Below are 25,053 nucleotides of genomic sequence, written 5' to 3' on the forward strand. Positions count from 1 at the left end.
CTTTATTCCTACATCTCATGAGGGAACATTGTTCCCTCTGAGCTCAAATAGCCTTGTTCAGACTGAGACTCTCCAAGCTGCTCGTCCTTATTTCGCGTAGAAACTGGCAGGTCAGAAACACAAAGGATTGCCTGAATTGTAAATGTCACTTAATAGTCCGTCAGCCACACACAAGAAGGTGAAAAAAAAATCTGTAAGTTGTCAGTACAAAGATTTCTAAGTGTGAACAACCAATTCTAGGAAACATTTCTGCAGTTAAACAGAAGTGAAGAGAATCAAGTTAGAAGCAGGAAATGACTACCCAAAACATGAGAGCCAAAAAAGGAAGGGCTTGATTTTTATCGTTGATGTCCCCCTCCCATTTTTCTTATTCACATTAGCAGATAGCTCTGACCACCTGTACTCAGGAAGCCCATTCTTCTTTCATGGTTTTGAATTGAGACATGCACTGCAATTTCCTGCAGAAGAAAAGGAAAAGGGCATTTAGTATTTCCAAAAAAAATTTGAAAATGAAAGCTTCTTTCTGAAAATCTCCCCAACCTATTTTATGAAAAGAAGGACCATTTTAGAAGCAGAGGAACTCCCTTTAATTGAACAATTCACCAATTTCAGGGTAAAAATGAGAAAACGACCTCCATGTTATTATTTCTCAAGTACAGTAAAACCTTGGATTGCAAGTAACTTATTCTGCAAGTACTCCCCAAGACAAGCAAACATTTCTAATAAATTTTAAGTTGATAAACGAGCAATGTCTCACCATATGAGTAGTATGTGACACCGAATGTCACATGACCACAACTGAGCCAATGGGTGTTTTTTTGTTTTGTTTTGGGGTGGTTTTTTTTGTTTGTTTGTTTGTTTGGTTTTATTTTTGTTTTTTTGAGAGAGCATGAGCAAGGATGGGCAGTGAGAGACAGAGATACAGAATCCCAAGCAGGCTCCAGGCTCTAAGCTGTCAGCAACAGAGCCCAATATAGGACTCAAACTCATGAACTGCGAACCATGAGATCATGACCTGAGCCGAAGTTGGATGCTCAATCAACTGAGACATCCAGGTGCCCAGAGCCGATGGTTCTTGAAATTGGCTTTGATATATGAGTACTTTGGATCACAAGCAGGTTTCAGCAACATATTATGCTTGCAAACCAAGGTTTTACTGTATGCCCTAATATGACCATCTTAGGGACTAATCATTCTTTTCTTGTTATCATTCTTTTTTCAAAAAGGACAATTTGTAAGAATATACATTTCACTTCCAAGTGGAACTTCAGATGACTTTCTTTCATTCTTCATTTTAAAAATGCTCCAGGAGGATTTTTATATTCTCTTAGTTTTCCCAAGTGTCCTAATGAAATGCCGGATTTCTTTTTGTAGGGCAGCCTTGCTCAGAGAGACTTGATGAAAGATAAAAAGAGTGCTGAGAAGGGAAATCACCGTGTGTGTGGCCTAGAACACATCCACTTTTTATTCAAGTGCTCTGGCCCACGTGCTTTGCTGTCACGTCTCGCCATCTGTGTGCTTGTTATTGTGGGGAAGTTGAATCTTTAGATGTTAGAAGAATGGTCTGGGGTCTCTTTTATATGAAAAGCCAACCATCTTGGTTGCTAAGGATACCTTTTCACAACAAATATGTAGAGAGACCTTGACAAATGGTTAGGGATGGTGAATAGGATTTTACAATGAGGTTGCCTGTTTCTTATTGTTTTTCTTATACATGAGTGTTGTTTTTAAAAATGGTACAACACTTTGAGATGGCATAACAAGCCCAGATTGTTAAAAAATAATTCCAGGAATCTAGGAAACCAATCTTAATAAAAACCCAATTCTGCAGCCTAGCCTACAAAACTGGAATTACTACATCTAGTGCTAGAATTTTTAGAATTTCTACACTGTTAAAAGTGAAGTAGAAACTGGAACTGGATAAACTAGACTGACTGCCTGAAAAGCTAAGATTCACTAAATACGTCTACCTTTTATTTCATTTTCTGCTTCCTATCATGGCCCCAAAAGTAATGCCACACAGAATGAAAAGAAGAGAGAAAATAATTACAATGCCAATTCCCTTTGTATATAGTAGACGGACTTTATTTCTTGGGCTATAAATTAAGAAGTTAATCCCTAAAAAGCCTATAATGTCAAAACAAAAGAGTAACAAGTTACTGCTGACCTGGAGCATGCTACTTCTCTGAGAATATCTATGGGAACCTAATGAGTATATGAAAAATAAATGAGAAATCAAGTAATGTAGTATGAATTTCATGTTGTAATGGACGATTCTTCAAAGAAACATAGTATGTTGCTGGTACAAAATAGAAAAAGTATGTTAAGAGTTTCAGAGGAGGGATCTTTAGAGAACATATCATCTGATCACCACCTTTCCCCCCAGTTTTATTGAGATATAATTGGCATATAGCACTATATAAGTTTAAGGCTTATAGCATAATGACTTGTATAAACTGTGAAATGATTACCATAAGAAATTCAGTTAACATTCACCATGTCATACAGATACAAAAAAAGAAGAAGAGAAATAGTTTTGATCTTGGGATGAAGTCTTTAGATCTACTCTCTTAACAACTTTCAAATATACCATACAGTAGTGTTAACTACATGCATCATGTTGTACATTACATCCCTAGTACTTATTTATCTTTAAAAATTTTTTTTTAATTTATTTATTTATTTTGAGGGAGAGCAAGAGAGTGAATAGGGGAGGGGCAGAGAGAGAGGGAGAGAGAGAATCCCAAGCAGGCTCCACACTGTCAGAACAGAGCCTGATGTGGGGCTCAAACTCACAAACCAGGAGATCATGACCTGAGTGGAAACCAAGAGTCAGATGCTTAACCAACTGAGCCACCCAGGTGCCCCTCTAATACTTATCTAGCTTACACCTGGAAGTCTGTACCTTTTGACCACCTTGACCCTCCCCCACCCCCACCACATGCCTGTCCCAGAACCAGGAATGTGCCAATCCTCTCTTGCATAAATGGAAGCTAAGGTCCAGAAGATGGAGAGGTTTCCCTAAAAGGCCAGGCAAGTGATGAGCACAATGGTCCTCAACCTGTCCTCTTTCTGTTTCACATCAATATCAATGCCCCACACAGATCTCTCTCTCCTATGGGCCACACACATGTTTCCTCCTTTGGGCCAAAAGGCACCTTCACAAAAATTGAGCCAACATTTAAAAATTAGAAGATCTCATACAAAACAGAGCTCAATTCCTGCTTCTTTTAAAAATGAGATCTGAGGGTGCCTGAGTGGCTCAGTCAGTTAAGTGTCCAACTTCAGCTCAAATCATGATCTTCAAATTCATGAGTTTGAGCCCCGCATCAGGCTCTGTGCTGACAGCTCAGGCCTGGAACCTGCTTTGGATTCTGTGTCTCCCTTTCTCTTTTTTTCTCTCTTTTTAAAAGGCTATTCATTTTTAAGAGACAGAGAGATCTGAGAAGACATCCAAGTGGCCCACAGGTACATGAAAATGCAATTTTCTCTAATTATCTGAGAAATGCAAATCAAAACCACAATGAGAAAACACCTCACGTCTGTTGAGTGGCTATTATCAAAAACACAAGAAACAAATATTGGCAAAGATGTGGAGAAAAGGGAACACTTGTGCACTATCGGTGGGAAGGTAAGTTAGTGCAGCCACTGTGAAAAAAAATATGGAGGTTCCCCAGAAAATTAAAAATAGAACTACCATATGATCATATGATCAGCAATTACACATCTGGGTATATATCCAAAGGAACAAAATCACTAGCTTGAAAAGATATCTGCACCCCCATGTTCATTGTAGTATTATTTTTAATAGACAAGACATGGAAGAAACCTAAGTGTCCATCAACAGATGAATGGACAAAGAAAATGGAATATTATTTAGGCATAAAAAGAAGGAATTCCTGCTACTTGCAACAATATTGAGGGCACTGCGCTAAGTGAAATAGATCAGAAAAAGACAAATACCATATGATCTCACTTATATATGGAATTAAAAAAAAAACAGAAAGATTCAAAGAACATATTGATGGTTGCCAAAGGCAGGGCATGAGGGACGAATGAAATGGGTGAAGGTAGTCAAAAGGTACAACCTTTAAGTTATAAGATAAATAAGTTCTGGGGAAGTAACATACAGCATGGTGAATATAGTTTAACAACCCTGTATTGCATATTTGAAAGTTGTTAAGAGAGTAAATATTAAAAGTTTCATCACCGGAAAAAAAATTTTTTACTATGTGAAGTGATTGGTATTAACCAAAGTTATCATTTCTCAGCATATACACATATCAAAACATCTTTAAAAATGAGAAGCTCTGGCAGCAGTTGCCCTTATTTTTTAATCTCTGTGCCCAACATAGGGCTCAAACTCACAGCGCCAAGAGTAAGAGTCACATGCTCTACCAAATGAGCCAGCCAGGTGCCAAGATCTGGTAGCAGTGAAGAGCAACCTGATAGAGGTAGGACTACCCAGAACTAGAACAAACCAACTTTGTTTTCCAAAATTTCCAAAAAATTCATTCCACCTGGAAATATCCACATATGATTGATACACTGAAGGGAAACCTACTTAAATTATGTTTAACCCACCCCCCAGAAATGAATTCTGTATGATTTTTACAATGGAACTCTACTAAATAACTGCATTTCCAACATGTACATAGAGTATCTTATTATATGATAGCATCCAATGTTGATTATGTTTTCTTTCTTTTAAAGCTTATTGATGAATTTTATTTTGCATAAATGCCAGTGATCACAGATTCTCTGTGAGCTAGGTGTGCTCCATACTCATTGCTGCTCAGTTAGCTTTATCCTCATAGATACTGAAATGAAAGAAAGAACATAGTTTTATTACCTAATATACACCATATGTATCATCAAAACTGGTTTCTAAGTTCTGGATGACACTAGTTCATATTCTTTTATATTAAGTAATAATCTTTATAACCATTTCTTTTCATTGTCACAGTTAGTTCATTTATAAATTCTTAGAACCATGAAAACAATTCAGTCCGTAAAGTTTCCTGAGATTTTTTTCCAAATGGTTAGTTTCAGCCAAACACAAAATGTTTCCTCTTAAACAAACCATCCTCATACAGGCAAATGCAGCAAGCATGGCATTTGGTTCAACCTCTCTATATAAGGGATAATGCTGTAAGTTATGAAAATGAAGGTATTCTCACTTAACCCAGGAGGATAGGCCTGTATTACTCACAATATTAAACCTCACTTTGAAAAATTGTATTCATTAAATTAATAAGTGAGAAAATGAATCACCAAAAATGTTAATCTAATGCATAATTTATTGTATTACAAATAAATTGAACACTCCCTGTGCCTTGGGTACATGAATCTCAAACACAAAAATCAGCAAATTTTTCTTTTCACTCAGGTTCATATTTGAAGTAATAATAATCATGGGAACCGTATGGGTAACTTTCACCCAAAAATGCTCCCCCTAAAGAATACTAAAGTTATTATTTTTCCCACTAAAAATTCTATGAATGACGATTTCTCTTCCTTCTTCCAGTCATCATTAAAAATAAGAGTTAAATTTTTATAAAATAACTCAGAAATCTAATTTGCTAAAGACCCTAAAGAGAATGAAGGCATATTCATCTTTGAGGAAACCTAATGAAAAGTTATTCAACTGTGCAATTAATAGGGCAACCAAATGTTGGACACAAGCATGTCATTAGCTCTAGCTATTGGTTCTAACCTGAAAAGAAAACACAGAGCTTCTTGGCTTTGTCCTGATCCTCTGTGACTTCAGGCAGGGGGCCTTTCCAAATACTTTTACTCCTGCCCTCCATTCTGTTCAAGACTGCCTTTTCCCAAAGGGCTCAGGGGGTAACAGATAAGAGAGTCTAATACAAGGGACGACTGGCTGGCATGCAACCCTTGATCTGGGGGTCATGAGTTCAAGTGCCATGTTGGATGTAGAGATTACTTTTAAAAAACTCCAATATGAAATTCCTCAAGTTCTATAATACAAATATTTATGGAATTGACCAAAAATCTGTTGCAGGTTGAACAGTGAGTAGGAATGTTATGCTAGGTGGAATTCTAAGATGACCCCAAGGTTCCTGCCCCCTATTGTACACACTCTACAATCTCTTCCCCACTGAGTATGAGTGTGACTTGTAACTGGTGATTATATTACATCACATGGCAGAAGGGATTTTGCAGATGTAATAAAAGCCCCTCATCAGTGTACTTTGAGTTAATCAAAAGGGAAATCATCCTGGGTGGGTCTAGCCTAATCCTATGAGGTCTTAAAAGTCACTGGTTCCTGGGGTGCCTTGGTGGCTCAGTTGGTTGAGTGAGTGTCTGACTTCAGCTCAGGTCATGATCTCATGATTTGTGGGTTCGACCCCATTTCAGGCTGACAGTGAGGAGCCTGCTTTGGATTCTTTCTCTGCCCCTTCCCTGCTCTCTCTCTCTCTCTCTCTCCCTCCCTCCCTCCCTCAAGAATAAACATTTAAAAAAAAAAATTTAAGTCACTGGGCCCTTCCTGAAGGAAGAAATTTGGAAGATGAGAGCCTCACAGAGGCGCAAACTGCCATGCTGGGGAGAGGACTATGGCAGGGAAGGCAGGCAGCTTCTAGGATATGAGAAGGCTGCCCAGTGGTCAACAGCAAGAAAGTGTCCTACAACCTTAAGAAACTGAATTCTGCCAACAACCAATGAGCTTAGAAGACCCCAAATCCAGGGGAGATCAAAACGCTGGCAAAAATCCTGATTTCAGCTTTATGAGAGCATAGGACCCAGCAAAAACGTGCTTGGAACCCTAAGATAATAGAAAATGTATATATTGATGTCTGTCTCTGGTTCCTCACACAGAGCTCCTAAATCCTTTGTGACTTTCTAAGTGATGACAGCCCTAGGAACATCTTTTGTTCTAATATTTGGTCTTTGTCCCCAGGAACAGAGTTCCTAAATCCCTTGTAATAGAAGTGCCTAGGTAATAGAAGTGTCTTCTAGGTAATAGAAGTGTCTTCTGTTCTAATGAGTTGACTGTTTAGGGGATCCTGGCTGAGGGCTGGTCACAAGAAGGACCAAACCATGATTAGCAGCTTAGAATTTTCAGCCCCACACCCACTCTAGAGAGGGGAGTGGGGCTAGAAACGAAGGTAATGATTTATGCCTACATGATGGAACCTCCATAAAAATCCCAAAATACAGGATTCTGCGAGCTTTTAGGTTGGTGAATGTATAAAGAATGGGGGTGGTGCCCTCAGAGTGGTGCCCTCAGAAAGTACGGAAATTCTGTGCCCTTCCTACATACCCTGCTCTATGCATCTTTTCCATCTGGATTTTCATCTGTATCCTTTATCATATCCTTTTACAATAAGCTGGTCAACATTAAGTAAACTGTTTTCCTGAGTTCTGTGCACCACTCTACTAAATTAATCAGATTCAAAGAGGGGGGGGGGGGTCATGGGAACCTTAAATTTGTAGCTTATGGGTCAGAAGCACAGGTGGCAACATAGACTTTTGCAATTGGCATCTGAAGTGAGGTTGGGGGCAGTCTTGTAGGACTGAGCCCTTAACCTGTGGGATCTGATGTTGTCTCCAGGTACATGGTGTCAGATTTGAGTTAAATTGTAGGACACAGACCTAGTGTCACAGAAAATTGCTTGGTGGGGGAAAAGCCCCATATATCTGGTGTCAGAGGTGCTTTGGGTGTGGTTGTCGTGTGAGAGTAAAACAGACTCAGTTCCTCACCCACAGAAACTGTAAGATAATAAGTTTGTGTTGTTTTGAGCTGCTAAATTTATGATAATTTATGCAGAAATAGAAAAAATACACTCATTCAATCTTTACAACAACCCTATGAGACATGTGCTATTAATATGCCCACTTTACAAATAAGAAAAATGAGACACAGAAAGAATAATGACTTGCCCAAAGGATTTAAATGCATAAGAGTCGAACCACATTCATGTACATCATTCAGCATCCTGCTAAAAATCCCCAGATCTTTACTACCCAGACACCTCCAGTGGATGCCCCAAGGCTCAAACACTACAAAACAAATGCCCAAAAGGATAGCATAAATAAAATCAAATGACACACCATAGACAGGCAGAAGTCTGCAATCCATATAAATTACCAATGGTTAGTATCTAGAATGTATTCAGAAACCCTGTTATCAAAAACAAAAGCAAAGACAAATAACCCAACAGAAAAATGAACAGAACATGTGAACAGGCAGTTAGCAGACAGGGAAAGTCAAATAGCCAGTAAACATATGAAAGAGTGCTCAGTCTCCCTAGTACTCTTACAAATTTCAACAACAATAAAGTCTTAAGTATTGGCAAGAATGTGAAGCAATAAGGACTTTCATGTCCTGCTGGTGGAAGGATAATTTGTACAGCCCCTTTGAAAAATGATTTAGAAACATCTCATTAAATTGAAAACAAGAACATCTTTCAAGGGGTGGCTGGGTGGCTCAGTTGGTTAAGTGTCTGACTTCTGCTCAGGTCATGATCTCACAACTTGTGAGTTCAAGCCCCACGTCAGGCTCTGCGCTGACAACTCGGAGCCTAGAGCCTGCTTTGGATTCTGTGTCTCCCTCTCTGTCTTTCCCCCGCTTGCACTGTCTCTCTCTGTCTCTCAAAAAGTGAATAAATGTTTAAAAATTTTTTTAATATAAAGACCATCTTTCTAATCAGGAGTTCCACTTTAGAGTACATATTAAAGAGAAACCCTAGCCTTTGTGCCTAGGAAGAAGAATACAAGAATATTCATTTTGATCTTATTTGTGATAGGAAAATGAATTCAGTGGCCATCATCAGAAGAGTCAATAAGTAAGTGGGATAAACACACAGGCTTTCCTCTCTCAATGTTATCTATTTCTCCATTAATTTAGGTCTTCCTCAATGTTTCCAATAAAGTTTGCATTTGGTTTTGTAGTCTAAGTTTAAGTGGTTTTAATGTTTGTTACCAGTCCTTTACGGCATGATCTCTCAATTCTTTTTTTTTTAAGTTTATTTATTTTGAGAGAGATAGAAAGAAAGAAAGAGAGAGAGAGAGAGCATGCATGTGGGGGAGGTACAGAGAGAGGGAGAGAATCCTAAGCAGGCTCCACACTCAGCACTGACCCTGACATGAGGCTTGATCCCACAAACGGTGAGATCATGACATGAGCCAAAATCAAGGGTTGGATGCTTAACTGACTGAGCCACCCAGGCCCCCCCAGGATCTCTCAAGTTCTTAAATTTTAAATATTGGTTAACTGTTGATGACCTTGGTTATATGTCCAAACAATTTTCGTTTCCATACAAGTATTTTGTCAGGGCTTTAGCACACATAACACCTTCCTTTAATTTTCCCAAAAAACCAAAAATCTGGCCAGCCTAAATTCCCCAACTGTACACTTTTCTCAAGTATTGTTGGTATCTATCTATTTTCTTCTGGGATTCAAAAAAGTCTAATCCCATGCTTTGTTCCTTTTAAAACATCTGTTTTTCTCTGCCTGGGCCTTTGCAGTATTTCCGCTCTATCCACATTGAAAGGATAAAATCACTTTGAACTGGCCAAGATGTGGTATTAGGTCTCTGTTAGGTAAAGCACACAGGTCTTGAAAACAAAAGGTGGAAGCAGTTCCTGTCCCTGCAATTTTAGGCTCTCTTTGACCAAAGTCCACTTCACCAAGAGGTTAAGCAACGGTTCTACTGAAGCGAAAGCCCTGACTGCCATTTTTGGTTTCTCATGCTGTAGATTGGAAAGCAGGGCAGAGCTACTACACTGGCGGAGGTTAGTGACCCAGATATTGTGAGGAAATAAGATTGCTGCTGCATAATTGGGGCAGGGAAGAATATGTCTGGAACTTAGGGATCCACCAGGCCACCACTTGTCATTTCCATACACAGCAACTGCACTTGGCAAGGACACAAGAATTAAAGGCTCAGACCTCCCCAAGGAAGGATTTGGATTTCCCACTGGGCAAGCAACCTAGACCAGTAGAAAGATGAGCCAAGGATAGGGGGAGTCTAGACTGATGGCAGATGAGGGAGATAGTGAATATTAGTTGCAGTTTGGGGACCAACTAGAGTCGAGAAAGCATGAATTTCCAACAATCTTGTTACAAGAGTATTTTTTAGAAAATGTGACTGGCCAACGCAGAATTGGTGACAGGTTGCCATGAACCCAATGCAGGGCATAAATGGATCAGAGTGGTGTTAAGTGTGAACAATGGTATTGCCCTCAAGGCAAAACCCACATCTCCCTCTTAATACTCGTACTCCGGTGCTCGCTCGCCAGTCCCATTTCTAACTGCTGGCACCCATTCTGCTCCCTACAGGCCAGAAGTGCCCCAGAAATAATGCCCCCAGGAACATGTGTCAACCAGTGCCCGACAGGAGATAGTGTACACAACTACACTCCAGTCTCCTTGCCCTTCAAGTGAGCAAGGAGAGTCGGAGCAAGTTAAGTGACCTTTTTCCTAGTTCCCTGGGTAGGAATGAGCACATTCATTGACTTTTCTTCTCTCTCTCACATTCCCATCCATTACTGGTATTGCCTGGACATTCCCATATCCACCATTAACATTCAAATCTTCATCCCGGTTCTTCCAGGGAAATCCAAAGAACTCTGGGGCAGATTTACATTACAAGCTGATGAAGCATCAGGACCATAACCCCTCACTGGAAGGCTTCCAGAAGTGTAGTCACACGGTCATATCTTTGTAAAATTTCCCACAAAAGATCCTTTCTTTTTTTTATTTTGGTGATGCATGTTCCAAGTGTGTATAACCTCACAAAACCTGGATCCACTCCTGATTAACTGAATATTCCATATATACCATCCAATTGTTTGTTAATTATTATTTGTCTTCCTTCGCTAGAATGTAAGCTCTGATTAGGCGGGAATTTTAGCCAGTTTGTTCACTACTGAATGAATCCCCAGTACCCTTATCAGTGCCAAGTACACTGCTAGTAATTTTTGTTGAATAAATGAGTAAGCCCCAACTGAACCATGCCCTGTCCTGTTTCTATCTCTCTGTATCTGCTTTTTCCTCTGATTAGAATCCCTTGTGCTCCCCACTCAGTGGCTACTCATTCGGGATGTATCTCAAATTCCAAGAATTGCATGGGTGGAAGTGCAGACATCAACTGAGGGAGACACCTATAACCACCCAAAATGCCTATTTTCTTATTTGGGTGTGCTTTCTCCTATGTGCCAATTTTAACTTTTTGTTTAAAATTTTTCAAACACATAGTAGAAATAGCACAATAAATCATCATATAGCCACCATGTAAATACAATTGTTAACACTTTGCCATATTGCTTGACCCATATATTTTTATTTAATTGTATCTCTATATGTTATTACCATAAAACTATTATGTCTTATGATTCACGGATCAGCTGGGTTTTTCCTCTGCTGGTCTCCCTTACGCTCGCTCCTATGGCTGCAGTCACCTAGAAGTCGGCTGGGCTGAAAAATTCAAGGTGGCCTCATTCCCAGGTCCAGTGGCTGGGGCTGGCTGTTGGCTGGGCACCTCAGTTCTCTTCCGTGACAGTCTCAGGGAAGGTTTCAGTAGGGGAAGGTGAAATCTACAAGGTCTCTGGGGGTCTAGGACCACACAACATCACTTCAGCCATATCCTTTTTAAAATCAGTTTTATTGAGGTTTAATTTCTATACTTAAATTTTCATTTTAAGTGTACAATACAATTATTTTTAGTAAATGTACGGAGTTGGGCACCCATCACCACAATCCATTCTTAGAACACTTTTTTTTACGCCAAAAAGATCCCTGATGACCATTATAATGTCTGTTTCTACCCTCGGCTCCTGACAACCACTAACCTACTTACCATCTTTATGTATTTGCTTTTTCTAAACATTTCATATCGATGGAATTGTACAATGCGCAGTCTTTTGCATCTGGCTTCTTTTATTTAGCATAATGTTTTTGATGTTCATCTGTGTTATAACATATAGCAATAGTTCTTCCTTTTTTATGGCTGAGGAATATCCCATTGTACGCATACATCACATCTTGTTTATCCTTTTGCCAGTTGATGGACATCTGGATTGTTTCCAGTTTGGGACATTCACAAATAATGCTGCAACAAACATTCATATACAAGTCCTTGTGTGAATATATATTTTCTCTTGGGTGAATACCTAGGTGAAGAACTGTGGGGGATCACATAGTAAATGTACATTTAGCTTGTAAACTGTTTTCCAAAGTGGCTGTACTATTTTACAAGCCCATCCGTGATGACTGTTGATCTAGTTTCTGTGCCTGTTCCCATCTCTTTTAATCTAGAACACACTCTACCTCCTATTTTCATGAAACTTAGTTTTTTAAGAGACCTGGACAATTGTATTGAACAATCTCCCACATCCTACATCTGACTTTGTTTCTTAACTTATTTCTCTATTCCTTCTATTTTCAGGAACTGGAAGACGTAAAGGCTTGATTACATTCAAGCTAACGTTTTTGATAAGTGGTGATATGCACATCATATTCCATATATCAGGTAGCACATAATGTCTGATTGTCCTACTATTAGTAATTGTAAAATTGATCACTATATTGGGGTGGTAAAAGCCAGATCCACCAACTTTAAGGTGTTAATGACCCTGGACAGTTACCAAGTAATCTGTGGAGTAATTTTATGCCCATTGGCAAAAAAATTAAGTGGGAGGGGGTGTTTTAGGGAGTTTACAAAATATTAAAACACAAGGTGATGATTAAAATTAAAAGTGTAATATTTTAAGGACAATATGTATACTTATCATCTGGAAAGAATTAAGTAGTATAGTTGAGTCTGCATTTGGCCTTGAGTTTTCTGGTAACCAAAAAATAAAGCAAAGACATATAGTATGAGGTCTCACTTCCAAATAGAATAAGGCACATAAATTCTTCCATAAAGTGAATTGGACTCTAGCATCTCACAGTGATGCTTATATAGACACATTGAATAATGTAGTGGATAGTTATTTTAAAAGTATGAGAGCCTGGACATTTGTATACTTTGACTGAAGTATCAGCCTTCCGCATCTGAAAAGAAAGTTTTCCTCCATCAAACATCAATTTTATAGACAGACACTGAACGGTGAGAAAAGGGACACCTGCCAGATCAATTAAAGCAGCCCTAGAAATCAGTAAAACACAGATTAGCCTAACACTATTTAGTTATTCTTACAAAGATATTTCTAAGGGATCTATGGTTATACACACACACACACACACACACACACACACACACACAGTCAAGAATGTTTTCTTTTCTTTTCTTTTTTTTCATGTTTGTTTATATTTGGAGGTGGGGAGGCAGAGTGGCAGAGAGAAACAGAATCTGAAGCAGGCTCCAGGCTCTGAGCTGTCAGCACAAAGCCCAATGCGGGGGTGAAACTCACGAACCATGAGATCATGACCAGAGCCAAAGTCGGATGCTTAACCAACTGAGCCACCCAGGTGCCCCAAGAACATTATTTTCTGATTGTCTCCTATAATACAATAAAATAACTTAAAGACCCTAGAAAAACAGATAAACACAATTTCAACAAATCTTTTTTCACGTTCTTCCTTTCTCTGTCTCTCATTCTCTCTGTCTCATCAGATGTCACAAGCAAACTGCTGGCAAGTGCTAAACTGCAATAAAATTGTGACAAATGACTAGAATGCCAGTCTTCTGTGTTGCAAAGTGGAGGAAAATACATATGTTTTTGATCCTAGACATGCAGATGGCATGGCTAAAAGTGTTGGGGAAATTTAGAAACCTGATTTATATTCTTGCCAGAGACAGAGCAACCTGCTTCCTCAGAGAAGCTACCAGGACCACAATATTTTTTCTCAAAAAACAGCTTCAGATCTACTTACAAACTCAAAAAAGTGCTTTGTTGATAAATCTGTATCATAAAACATGGGAGAAATTGCTTTGTCTTTTTAAATACTCCTAGTCTTTAAAGTCCAGAAAATATTTTAATTACAACTCTACTACCTGCTAATTAAGTAGCCCTGGGCAAGTTACTAATGTCTCAAAGTTTCTGCTTCCATATCAGGGATAATACCTATTTCTCAGAGTTTTGAGTGAAGAAAATACTGTAAATCAAATGCTCAGCACTGTGTAAGTGCTTCCTAGATGGCAGCGACTACTGCTGCTGAATATGTTCAAGGTTCAACTCCCCCACTCCAGCCACCCCACTCTCCAGCTCCCCCTCTCCAGCCCCCCTCCCTCCAGACCCCCTCCGGCTCACCCCCTCCCTCCAATTCCCCTCTCTCCAGCTCTCTTCCCTCCAGACACCCCCCATCTCCTCCCTCCAGCCCCTCTGTCCCCAGACCTCCCTAGGCCCCCTTCCCTCATGCCCCCTCCAGCTCCTTCCTTCAGGCTTACTGACTGAGCCTGCGCAGTGGGAAGGAACACAGAAGAAAAGACAGTGACTCTTTGTTAATAGCTGAGCAAGCCCTCCACAGGAATTCTGCTAAGGAACTGGAGAAAGGGTCAGGCCTGAGGGTAAAGAGGAGCTTCAGACTACTTCCCTTCCTTATCCACTTGTTTCACCTGCAAATCCAACGGCAGGTGGAGAATGGCCAGACCGAAGAGCATTCCCAGTACTACAGCAAAGGGCAAAATAGAGAATAAGAGCCCATGACTTTCAGCTGGCATAGGCCCACTCCTTGACCTTTAGCCTGTGGCTTTGCTAGGAACCCCTTCAGCAGGAAGTGACTAAGGAAGGGTGAATTTAACCACAGTAACCCCACACACTAGTAAAACCTGCCTCACAATCTAATTAGCCACTCCTCTTCCCAAGAAACACTGGCCAGGGAGGTCAGGAGACAGAAGTTTCCCCATTTGTGAGCTGCAGGGGAATTCTAGGTATGGGGAGAAGGGCTTTGTCCCTTTGACCTTTAAGGATCTCTCATTGCTTCAAAGCCCCTGGGTTTTCAGTACAGCTATATGCTAGTGGGTTTATCACAATGAGTTAGTAGCTGAATGTGTTAACTCTTTGAGGTGGGAATAATTAGTATGGTTCTCCTCAAAGGTGAAATTTGTTTTATAAATACAAACATTGTGACAAATTTCTCCATTCCTCAAGGAGAGTGCCAGTAGCATGTGGAGACAGACAATGTTTGGTTGGGCTGGGATCCCATGCTTTGCAGAACATTTAGCATCCCTGGTCCCAAGACATTAAATACCAATTGTACCTCCCACTCACTGTGACAACCAAAAGGGTCCCTATGTGGCTCCAAATGTCCCTTGGAAGGTGCCCCACACCTGACTGAGAATCACTGACTGAATATCAGATGGTCTTGCTGACAATAGTTAATAAACGGTTTTCATCCCTTCTTTTAAGCCATTAATTCTTGATAAACAAGCCAAATGCTTTCATATTTGTCTTTCTACTTATTATGGTCAGAGAGAATAAATTCCATTTACATAATAATTTTACATATTTATTTATTTAACGTTTATTTAAAAAATAAAAAAGGTCATTTGCTTATTTTGAGAAAGAGAGAGAGAGAGAGAGAGAGAGAGAGAAAGCACGACCAGGGGAGGGGCAGAGAGAGAAAGGGAGACAGAGAATCCCAAGCAGGCTCTGCACTGTCAGCACAGAGCCGATACTAGGCTCAAACCACAAACCATAAGATCATGACCTGAGTCGAAATCAAGAGTCAGATGCTTAACTGACTGAGCCACCCAGGCCCCCCCAAAATTTTACATATTTAAAATAATGCACTTAGTATAGTACTCAACAAATAGCTACAATTTTATTAGTACCATTATCATCTTTATTGGATTATTAAATATTTGTTAAAAGGAAAGTCAAAAGCAATAATACTTTATACCATTTTAAACTTAAATTTCACCTGAATTATTTTTGTTTTCCAATCCCAACATTAGCACTCTGATCTCTCCAAAACTCAATTTCCTTACCTCTAAAGTGGGGGTGATGGTATTGACAGTGTGAGGTTTTTATGAGGCTTAAATGAGACTGTGTCTGTGAAGTATTGGTAAATGATAGCACTAGGCAGCTTTCTCCCCGCCCCCCATGTTATATTAACAGGTTGGAGGCAGAAAACAGGCAAGAGGCAGTAAAAGAAACCTCAGCTTCTGAAATCTCTGTGTTATCCAGTTCCAAACATCAAAGTGCATTCTAATCACCTGGGAATCTTGTGAAAATGCAGATTCTGATTTAGCAGGTGAGGGTAGGAAGAGGGGCACTCTGAGATTCTACATCTAACAAACTTCCAAGGAGAAGCTTTAGAGCCAGACAGATCTGATTTGCATCTGACTCAACCCATAATTCTGTGATAAGTTATCTTTGAGACTCAGTTTCCATATCTGTAAAATGGATACACATACTGTATAATAATAATATAATGTAATATAATCATATAATAATAATATACACCTTATATAATCAGCATGCTATTTATATAATATAGCATATATAAAGCAATTGCCACATTATAGGCACTTAGTATAAATTCTACTTTCCTACCCAGAAGAAAACTTGTAGAGAGTTGTTGTTTTTTTTTAATTTTTTTTTTTCAACGTTTATTTATTTTTGGGACAGAGAGAGACAGAGCATGGGGGAGGAGCAGAGAGAGAGGGAGACACAGAATCGGAAACAGGCTCCAGGCTCTGAGCCATCAGCCCAGAGCCCGACGCCGGGCTCAAACTCACGGGACTGCGAGATCCTGACCTGGCTGAAGTCGGACGCTTAACCGACTGCGCCACCCAGGCGCCCCTTGTAGAGAGTTTTGAAAAGGGTTTTCTAACTAACAAATTTCAGTGATACAGCTTTACCTTTCTGTAAAGGGGATTTTGGTACACTGTGAGGTCTGTTCAAAATATTTGCTGCCCTCACTGGGGGAGGATTGTATACCCTAATTTCAGTGATGTCAGACTCAGAGTCACATGACTTCTATAAGCCAAAGTGACAGAAATAGAAGTAAATTACTCCATCTGCAAGCTGAAGTTTCAAGAGCTAACACAAGGTTCCACTGTCACTGTCACTGTCCCAGAAAGGAGCTGCTCTGGGGTGCCTGGGTGGCTCAGTCAGTTAAGCGTCTGACTTCATCTCAGGTCATGATTTCACAGTTTGTGAGTTTGAGTTCCACATTGGGCTCTGTGAGGACAGGTTAGAGCCTGGAGCCTGCTTCAGATTCTGTGTCTCTCCCTCTGCCCTTCCCCTGCTCACGCTCTGTCTCAAAAATAAATAAGCATTAAAAAAAAAATTTTTTTTTGTCTTTAAGAAAGGAGCTGCTCCTTCAGCCTCAATCCTAGAGTAAAGATGTGGCAATAATAAAGAATTTGTGTGTTTTTTTCCCCAGGGTTCCTGGCACGGAGCTTCTTAAAACACTTGGAATTTCCTGAATGACAGGAGTGTCTTTGTTATCTAATGATGTAACTATGGTGGGCACCTAGATAGCTTTCAGGATACCAGAAAGATCAACCATGTTGACTACAGGGTTGGAATTTTGGGTCATCCTGACTCTGGGAAGCAGAGTGGATCTGAACATTGAGTTGAATCATGTGAAACTCTGGACACCGAAGCCCAGTGGGGCTTCCTGGTTGGTGAACACGGTAAACAGCTGAGTATGATGCATGCTGACACCACCCCCGCCACCCCTGCCCAGGAGAGGGCACAGCAGCTCTGTATTCCCTCCCAGACTTTGCCCTATGAGGATCCTTTATAATACAACTGCAGTCATAAGTATCGCACTTTCTTGAGTTCTGTGGATCACTCTAGCAAATTATCAAACCCAAGAGAGTTGTAGAAACCCCTGATTTTTATAGCCAGAATTATGGGTGGCCTGGGGACCCCTGAAGTGTGTCCAGTATCTGAAATAAGGACAGTCTTGTGGATAACTGGCCCTTAACTTGTGAGGCGTGACCCTATCTCCAAGTGGTACATATCAGAAATGTATGGCAGGGCACCCAGTTGGGAGCAAACCAGAATAGGAGACACCCAGCTGAACTTCACCAACATACACCATGAGGGAGAAACAAACCTCCAATTTGGTGAGCCAACTGAGATCTTGGAGTTGTTTATTTTGGAACTCGGTATAATCTAATCTGACTGGTACAAAGGTAGACAGTACTTAGATTCCATTCTGAAGGAATTAGGTTTCATTAACTAAACTGGTTATTCTGGTGAGGAATGTGGTATACTGCACAGGGCATACAATGCACTGTGGTGGCTCTCGCTGTTGACTGCCCAGCACATTTTACCCCATTCCCCCTTGTCAGGTAACTGTGGCCCCATCCCTAGATCCAGGGGTGGGCGTGTTCCACAAGCCTGGCCAATCTTACTGATGAGGGAGCATAAGGCAAAATGAGGCTGCAAACCAGCACCCCCGCCCTACAGGTGGGATATGTGTGATATTCCTCAGGCACTCCTGGCTGCCCATGAACAAAGGAAAGGGGAAGACACATGGTTAACTGATAGATCACAGGACCTGAGTCTCCATCAGTTTACAAATATCTTAGTAAATTACAAGAAAAAGACAATCTTATCAACAACCTAATCTCCAGAAACTCCCTATTGTCTTAATGATAATGCTTTTTGAGAGGGAAAAACCACCTTAGCTTGTCAATAGCAAGGCCTCCAGTAATCTGTGAGTCTTCTTTAGCATATGGAAATCTCTTTAAGAAACTTCCTCTTGGAGCCTCTGGGAGGCTCAGTTGGTTAAGCGTCCCACTTTGGCCCAGGTCATGATCTCACAGTTCATGAGTTCAAGCCCCACACCAGGCTCTGTGCTGACAGCTTGGAGCCTGGAGCCTGCTTCGGATTCTGTGTCTCTCTCTCTCTCTCTCTCTGTGTCTCTCTCTCTCTCTCTCTCTCTCTCTCCCTCCCCAGCTCATGCTCGCACTCTCTGTCAAAAATAAATAAATTTACAAAAAAAAAAAAGAAACTTCCTCTTGACTTTATCCCTACCCCCAACTCTGCAGTATATAAGCAGTCACTTTTCACAACCCCAGTTCAGCTCCTTCTGCCCATGGGTCCTGTCCCTGTGCTTTAATAAAATCACCTTTTTTGCACCAAAGATGCCTCTAGAAATCTTGCCCGGCCTTGCTTTGCCCAGCTCCAGACCTTCACTCCAAAGCCCCATCATTACTACCTGCACACAGTGATGGGGAAGCATCCCACAAAGCAGGTCAGCCTCTTTCCCTGGGGTCACTAAGATGAGAGTGTGGCTGAGGCTAGCCCCTTTCTCATCCTGTGGAGAGAGCGTATCTGCAGGGGGAAGTCTAGAAGGGACAGCAGAGATGGAAGACAGACAGCCATTAGGAGAGACGTCATGCCAGGGCTCTAAGCCCTGGTTCCTATAGCTCTACCTTTCTCTCTGGGAGCCAGCCCAGAATCCCTCTCAGCTGCATGAGCCTTGAAATTACTGTTTTTCCTTAAGCTGATTTGAGTTGGGTATCTGTCATGATAAGCCAGATGAATATAAACTAACTGAAACAATTCTGGCTATAAGACAACTCCGTTGGTGGATTTTGTATTTTATTTTAATTAGTGGTATTTTTAAGTTGATGGGTTCTGCATTCTAGCTGAAAGGAATCCTAAAATCCACCAAAGACAGAGAGATAGCCAAAGAAATAGAAGGACTACAACGTGAACAGAAAGACTTCTATTTCTATAATTCCTCCTGGGTAGGCCTGGCATGAGTAACAGTCATCTAAATATATAAATAGTATTAGCCCTGACGAATAAGCCCTAATCATCTCACTATGAGCCAACTTTTCCAGAATTATAAGTTGTTTTTAAAAGGACTAGAACTTAACAAATTTGTTCTTTTTTTTTTTTTTAATGTTTATTCATTTTTGAAAGAGAGAGAGTGCGAGCAGGGGAGGGACAGAGAGAGAGGGAGACACAGAATCTGAAGTAAGCTCCAGGCTCCGAACTGTCAGCACAGAGCCCAACACAGGGCTCAAACCCATGAAACATGAGATCACGACTTGAGCCGAAATCAGATGCTCAACCGACTGAGCCACTCAGGTGCCCCTAATAAACGTTTTTAACCGTAAATTCCATTTGAGGAATGAGTTCACAAGTTTAGGATTTAACACTGTGACAGTTTTAAGTCAAGAAAAAATGAGCCCAGTCTCTCCACCGTCTATACATAGCATGCAGAATATGTGTTTGGCATCAGACAGACCCTAGTTCATATCCCACTTGGCTGCCTACCACCTGTCATGCCTGGGGCAAAGTTACTTAGTTCCTCTGAGCTGTATTTTCTTTGTACATACAGATTGGTAAGTACACTGTATTTATGATGTAGAGATTAAATGAGATATAGCTTGGAGAAACTTGGTGGCTCAGTCCATTGATTTTGGCTCAGTTCATGATCTCAGAGTTCGTGAGTTCGAGCCCCTGAGTCATCAGGCTCTGTGCTGACAGCATGGAGCCTGCTTGGGATTCCCTGTCTCCCTGTCTCCCTCTCCCTCCCCTGCTCACTATCTCTCTCCCTCAAAATAAATAAATAAACATTAAAAAATGAGATATAGTTCATGTAAAATACTTAGCACGTATATTTAGCAGGGCATGTATTCTATGCTGATAGCTATTATTATTATCACATCAAGTAATCTAGGCTGCTTCCAGATTATCTAAACTGTGCTATTATATACAATGGAATCCTCTGTCAAAAACACTCTTGGTGAAAAGTTTCTCATGGGATTGGAAAAATGCCTACTTTTTCTTCACATTTGTATCATTATCTTATCATTTAAGGATTGTACTTTGGAAAAGCAACAATATGGATGGGGAGAATATATTTTAAAATGAAAATAATCACTTTCAATTTGATGATTAAATTTATTTTTTGTAAGATTTTATTTTTAAGTAATCTCTATACCTGATGTAGAGCTTGAACTCACAACTTCCAGATCAAGAGTCTCATGGTCCACTGATGGAGCCAGCCAGGTGTCCCTGATCACTAATTAAATTTTAATTTTAATTTTAAAATATATACCCTAGGGGTGCCTGAGTGGCTCAGTTGGTTAAGCATCCAACTTCAGTTCAGGTCATGATCTCATGGTTCTTAGGTTCGAACCCCACATCAGGCTTTGCACTGGTGGTGTGGAGGCTGCTTGGGATTCTCTCTCTCTGTCTCTCTCTGCCCCTCCTCTACTCTCTCTCTTTCCAAATAAACACATAAACTCAAAATAAAAAAAAAAAAGTTTAAAAAATTCTACCTCAAACTGAAATAAGAATGAATGACTACTAAAGTGCCATTTTTTTTTTCCAAAAACCTATCCCTTTAAAAAGATATGAAAATACAGTGTTATTAGCTCATGAAAATAAATTCACTCAGCCAGATGGTTTCCATTTGGTTCAGGCAAGTATTCCCAGAGAAATGGCCCCTGGAAAGCAATCTCTCCACACCAGGCTTCCTGTGGTTGGATCTTGGAGCATTCCAGTGCCTAAATTTCCTAAATCTATTAAGCAGCAAATAAGGGCTTAGAGGCTGTCACATTTGTTCCAAAGATCTGAGAGTTCTAAATGCATAGCAATAAGAGGCATGTATATGTTAAAGTAGGACTCAGCAGAAATAGGTACTAAGAGAAATCACATGTGCCTAATGTGATTAAGGTTATCCTGGCCATCCCCACCACCACCACCACCACTTTGCCCTATGAGTAAATAAGGAAAAATCTAAAACTTTGGCCCTGGGACTTTGTCTGGCTTGGTGTCCTAAAATTGTTCCTTTGTGGGTCACCCGGGTGGCTCAGTTGGTTGAGCAGCCCACTTCATCTCAGGTCATGATCTCACAGTCCATGAGTTCGAGCTGTGCTGAGAGCTCAGAGCCCGGAGCCTGCTTTGGATTCTGTGAATCCCTTTTTCTCTGTTGCTCCCCACTCATGCTCTATCTCTGTCTCTCAAAAATAAATAAATGTTAAAAAAATTTTTTTAATTGTTCCTTTGTAAACACATCTTACAAAAGCCTAAGAGGGAGTTTAGAGGTTGGGGTCTTTGCCTTTCTTCCTTTCCTGTCACATTACGAAAAAAGGAAGTTAGTCATTAGGAAATGAATTTCCAGTCCCTTCAGGACTAGCAACAAAACAAAACAAAACAAAAAAAAAACACCACAACAACTCATCATTTGCTGGGGTAACCTGAAGGGAATGATTCCACAATTGCTCCATTACTATCACCGCCAGGATAGGAGGTCTCCCCTAATTGGTTGGGCAAAGCTTGCAAAAGGGAGAGGAGAAAGGACACAATAAAAAGCCAGCCTGAAGCAGATGGTTATATGGTGGGTGTAATGGGATTAGGTGAAGATGAGAATCTAGTCAAACAGCAGTAATCAAAGGAGGAATTACTTTAAGGAACCAAGTGATTAGAGATAGCTATTAAAGACAGTGTCAAAGAACTTCCAGAATTGATACAGCATTCCCACTTACTTGGGATTTTAAGTAAAACTTAATAAGGAAACATTCATGGGTAAATTTGTGTGGGCTCTCAAGACCTGAGGGAACTGAAGTTACCAGGCAGTTTTTTGGTGAAGATTCTCATCAAAAATGTTCCTATGATAGGGAGAAAATACAAGCATTCAAGACATCGTCAGCTACGCCCTGGAATACAAACCATCCCTTCATGCAAGTTGAAACTTAGCAAGAAACAGCATTTCCTATGTTTGGTGGGCTCTGGACTTGTAATCAGAGTTTGATTAGCAAAAGATATGGCGGTGGGGGGGGGGTGTCTTTTGTGAAGCAGGTCAGAATGATAGCCATTTATCAAACAACTCATGGGGAGGGCGTATGAAATGAGGCTGCAAACACAGGCTGGAGGCAGGGCAAGCCCAACCCCATGGGCCACGTAAAGGATTCTTATCTTACTCTATGAGTAATGGAACCTATCAGAAGATTTTAAATGTTAAGGAATGGTTCTTTTCTGGTATAAACCTGTCCTGCAACTACATTACTCCCTTCCATTCACTCAATAAGTATTTTATGAAAGTCCAATATGTATCTGTCACTGTTCTAGTCTCGAGAAACTGAACAAGACAGACAAAACCATGTCTACCACCAGCCTGGATGGTATCTTTGAACAATTTTTTTTTTTTAAAGAGAGCTCTTCTGGCACATAAGTAGAGGCAGACTAGATGTTAGCACATTCACCCACCTCAGCTAGGCACCTTCATACGGTGTACAACATGTGCAAATGTTCATGGTGGCCCCCGACAAGTCAAAGGACTTCTGTGATAGTGGGAGCAGACAGACGATGACTAAGTAAACACAAGATAACCATAGAGGATGATGTGACCAAGAAAAACTGAAGAAAGATTTCTATAGATAGGATGGTCAGGAGAGTTTCTCTGACAATATAGTAATTAAGCCGAGCCATCAAGTATAAGAAAGACCTAACTATGAAATAAGCTGCAGTAAGAACACAACAGTAAAAGAGAACAACATGGACAATGGCCTCGAGGTGGAACTGAGTAGGACTTCAGCAAGTAGGTGGGTGTGGCTGAAGCACCACGAGAGGGAGGAGCAGAACAGGAAGAAATGAGGTTGCAAGTGGTAAGGTCCCCATCTATAGGACTCGGAGCTTTGATTAGATTTGACAACAATCAACGATAACATATTGTACATTGAAAATGTTAAGAGGCTAAATCTCATATTAAGTGTTCTTTCCACAATTAAAAAACAAAGACTTTGAAAAGATTGAGAGGCTTGTGGGACATGGAGTTTTATTTACAGGGAGTGACAGTGCATGCAGTGACTTCTCATGTATCAGCAGGGAAATGGTCATCAAACCTCAGGGTGGGAATGATACTCCCTGAGGGAGGCAAGGGAACTGTGGGCATAGCCTTCAGGCAGGTCAGACTTTAAGAGGCCCAATGAAGAAGAGGCACTATAACATCAGAGGGTAAGAGCTTAGCCTCAGAAGGCAGATGACACTGGGCTTCAGTCTGTTACTCGAGGAATTATTAAACTTTTTCTGAGTCTTGAGGTCCCCATATAAAATGGGAATTTAAAACACCTAACTCGGGGCACCTGGGTGGCTCAGTCGGTTAAGCATCCGACTTCAGCTCAGGTCATGATCTCACAACTTGTGAGTTGGAGTCCCACATCGGGCTTTGTGCTGACAGCTCGGAGCCTGGAGCCTGCTTCGGATTCTGTGTCTCCCTCTCTCTCTCTGCCCCTCCCCTACTCATGCTCTGTCTCTCTCTCCCTCAAAAATAAATAAACATTAAAAAAAAAATTAAAAAAAAAAAAAAAACACCTAACTCAGGGGCGCCTGGGTGGCTCAGTTGCTTGAGCGACCAACTCTTAATTTCGGCTCTGGTCAAGATCACAGCGTTGTGAGATCAAGCCCTGCCTCAGGCTTCACGTTGAGCATGGAGCCTGCTTGAGATTCTCTCTCTCTCTCTCTCTCTCTCTCTCTCTCTCTCTCGCTCTCACTCTCGTTCTCCCCCTCCCTCCCTCTCTCTCTGTCTCCTACTCTCTCCCTTTACCTCCCTCCCTATAAAATTAAAAACAACAACAACGACAACACCACCTCATAAGGTTATTCTGAGAGTTCAATGAAATAATGTATGCGAGCTATTACAGGACCTGGCACTTAGGAGGGGCTCAGTAAATGACAAGCATCTCTCTCTCTCTCTCTCTCTCTCTACACACACACACACACACACACACACAGCATAAGCCTAAAAAAGGAAACTGAGAAGGAATTTCTGAAGAGGAAGGAGAGTCTGGGAGAGGGAGAGGGGTTCACCAAAGCCAATTGAGGAGACTGTTAAAAAATGAAGGTGGTCAGAGGTGTTAAATGCCCCCCGAGAGATCAAGAGGGGCCAGAAAAGCACGCACTGAATCTGGCTGTGGTAATTCTGGCAGAGTAGTTTCAATAGCATGGTTGAGTTGGAAGCCTTATTACTATCATTTGAGGAAGGATTATGAACTAGGGGAGGGACTGGAGATAGAGAACATACCCTGCTCTGTCAAGAGGGTTGGTTTAGACCAGAAGAGGAGACCCAAGATTGTAACCAAAGTGGAAAACAAGATCAAGTTTGATTCTTTGTCTAAAGATGTGAATCACTTATGCACAATGATATGTTCAGGAGGAGAA

General features: G+C 40.8%; 1 protein-coding gene across 13 annotated transcripts in view; it reads right to left on the reverse strand.

The window, feature by feature from the left end:
• The window catches only part of ADCYAP1 (adenylate cyclase activating polypeptide 1), a 72,788-nt gene that overhangs the window by 40,487 nt on the left and 7,248 nt on the right, over positions 1-25,053 (reverse strand). For 9 of the 13 annotated variants that reach the window (XM_047828245.1, XM_047828246.1, XM_047828250.1 and 6 more), the window contains exon 2: positions 398-458. The exons of the other annotated variants lie outside the window; for them this stretch is intronic. The gene's annotated coding sequence lies outside the window, so the exon portion shown is untranslated. The remainder of the gene's footprint in view (positions 1-397; positions 459-25,053) is intronic. 13 annotated transcript variants of the gene reach the window in all.

This window comes from Prionailurus viverrinus, chromosome D3 (genome assembly GCF_022837055.1).
Source record: "Prionailurus viverrinus isolate Anna chromosome D3, UM_Priviv_1.0, whole genome shotgun sequence".
NCBI classification, from domain to species: domain Eukaryota; kingdom Metazoa; phylum Chordata; class Mammalia; order Carnivora; family Felidae; genus Prionailurus; species Prionailurus viverrinus.